This window comes from Scyliorhinus torazame, chromosome 2, assembly GCF_047496885.1.
Source record: "Scyliorhinus torazame isolate Kashiwa2021f chromosome 2, sScyTor2.1, whole genome shotgun sequence".
In the NCBI taxonomy this organism is placed as follows: Eukaryota; Metazoa; Chordata; class Chondrichthyes; order Carcharhiniformes; family Scyliorhinidae; genus Scyliorhinus; species Scyliorhinus torazame.
In genome coordinates this window covers 378,676,325-378,679,026 of record NC_092708.1, presented here as the reverse complement: position 1 = coordinate 378,679,026, position 2,702 = coordinate 378,676,325, and the positions used below count along the sequence as shown (strand labels likewise).

The following is a 2,702-nucleotide window of genomic DNA, read 5'->3' as shown; positions in this document are numbered from 1 at the left end:
GCCCCACTCCCATTCCCCATCCCCCGCCTGAGTCTCTTCTTTACCCGCACCGGCGCCCACATTTCTCAATGTCCCCCCCTCCCCAATTTACATTTCTATATACATCAGCACTGACGATTCCCCTCCAAGATCAGTCCCTCAGTTCTGATCCAGTTTCTCGTTTTTAATGAAGGTCCATGCTTCTTCCGCCGGTTCGAAGTAGTAATGCCTCTCCTGGTGCATGACCCACAGTCGCGCCAGCTGCAACATCCCAAACTTCACTTTCTTCTTGTGCAGCACCTCCTTGGCTCGATTGAAGCTCGCCCTCCTTCTCGCCACCTCCTCACTCCAATCCTGATACACTCGTAGCACCGCATTCTCCCATCTACTACTCCGTACCTTCATGGCCCATCTCAGAACCGCCTCTCTATCATTGAAGCAGTGAAATCGCATGATCATCGCCCCAGATGGTTCTGCTGCCTTTGGTCTCCTCGCAGGGACCCGATGGGCCCCTTCCACTTCCAAGGGGCCCGAGGGGGCCTCAGCTCCCATTAGCGAGCGTAGCATCGTACTCACGTAAGCCCCGCCGTCAGCTCCTTCCACTCCCTCGGGGAGACCCAGGATCCGGAGGTTCTTTCTCCGTGATCTGTTTTCTAGGACTTCAATCCTTTCGATGCACTTCTTATGGAGCGCCTCGTGCGTCTGCATTTTGACTGCCCGGCCCAGGATCTCGTCCTCGTTGTCAGTCACCTTCTGCTCCACCACACGGAGCTCTATCTCCTGGGTCTTTTGTGTCTCCTTAAGCCCCTCAATTGCTTGTAGCATCGAGGCCAGCACCTCCTTTTTTAGCAGCTCCACACACCGTCTTAAAAATTCATCCTGGTCCGGTCCCCAGGTCACCTCCGCCGCCATCTTGCTCCTTTCTTCCTTCTGCCACTGCCCTCGAGGATTCTTCGAGATCTGGCCACCACCGCCGATATTTTTCTTTTTCGCTGGGGGGGGGGGGGGACTCCCTGTTGTCTCACCCCACACCGGGTTTTGTCCCGAAAAAATTCCTCGTTGGGGCTCTTAAAAGAGCCCAAAGGTCCGTTCGAGCTGGAGCCGCCGAAACGTGCGGCTTAGCTGGTCATCGCCGCAACCGGAAGTCAAAGTAAAACACCTTTGACCACAAGGCAATGAAGCAGTGGTCAGCACGTAATGTCCTCGAGGCCCTCAGGGAAAAGGAGACCGTGGAGGACGTTGGATGGTTCCCTGAGCAGACTGCCAGAGTCATCTGGCAGAACGCCTCATCACCAGAACTTTCAAACAAGCACCAAGACCTAGCTTGGCTGGTGGTGAGAAGGGCCCTCCCTGTCAGATTCTTCATGCACACCCGAAGGCTCTGCGCCAATGCACCCTGCTCTCGGAGTGGCTGTGGGGGAAATGAGACGGTCACACACCTTGTGGAATGTAATGTGCCTTTGCAAAGAAGGTCTGGAGAGAGGTGCAGTGGTATTTGTCAAGGTTTATCCCGAACAGCTCTGTGACACAGGACTCTGTGCTCTACGGACTGTTTCCAGGGACACACACCGAGACAAATATCAACTGCTGCTGGAAGGTCATCAACTCGGTGAAAGACGCTCTTTGGTCTGCCCGAAACCTGCTGATCTTCCAGTGCAAAGAATTGTCCTCGACCGAGTGTTGCAGACTGGCACATTCCAAGGTCCAGGACTACGTGCTGAGGGACGCACTCAAGCTTGGGGCAGCAGCCGCCAAGGCGCAATGGGGAAAGACCACTGTGTAAGGTCTTTCCAGCAAATGTACACCGAGGGGCGGGTAACAGTGTAAAGCCCCTCGGTCTGGGCCACCAACACTCCAATGTATAAAACAAACATGACAATGTAAATATTTAAGAGGAATTGTAATGTAAAGAGTGATATGTGTATGATAATATCAAAATTGAATGGAAGTCAAAGCAATGTGTAACTCTGACGGAAATGTACAGTCAAGACAATTCAAAATGTTCTGTAATGCTTATGATAAATTTTATGAATAAAGTATATTTTTTTTAATTAAAAAATGTTTTTTTAAATCTGTTCTTATCAGTTTAATATCTGATACGTCCCTTATCTGGGGAGCATATATTAAATTGATTTTTGGAGCAGGGAGATGGAATAGGGGCTTGCTCCGTCCACTCCACGCATCGACTCCGTATTGCAGTATCTCCGAGAACGGTGCACAAACCCCGTTATGGGGAATTTCAAAGTACAAAAACACTTCAAGCATGCACAGGCACAGCTACACTTTATCCCCTTTCTTACAATTACCGACTACACACAAAAATTCATGCCCATTATACACATCCCACACACGATTCCAGTATCTCCACCAACCCTATTCCATCTCCCTGCTCCAAAAAACCCTCCTCTATGGGGAATTTCAAAGTACAAAAACACTTCAAGCATGCACATGCAATTCTCTACTTTATGCCTTTTCTTACAATTCTCTACTCAATCACACTAAAATTCATGCCCATTCTCCATATGCCACACACTATTCCAGTATCTCCGCGAACCTTGCACCCCCCCCACATGGGGAATTTCAAAGTCTAAAAATAGCTTGAGCACAGTTACACTTCTCCACTTTATACTCTTTTCTGATCATCCTCCAGTCAATCACAACAAAATTAATGCTCATTTTCCACATCCCACACACTAAACGCACCACACTCCCTCACCGCTTTG

General features: G+C 49.7%; 1 non-coding gene across 1 annotated transcript; it reads left to right on the top strand.

Annotated features, from left to right (window-relative positions):
* The first annotated feature begins 2,017 nt into the window (after positions 1-2,017).
* On the top strand, positions 2,018-2,203 carry LOC140408041 (U2 spliceosomal RNA). The gene has a single exon (XR_011939987.1). It is a non-coding gene; the product is annotated as a U2 spliceosomal RNA (small nuclear RNA).
* Positions 2,204-2,702: the final 499 nt, after the last annotated feature.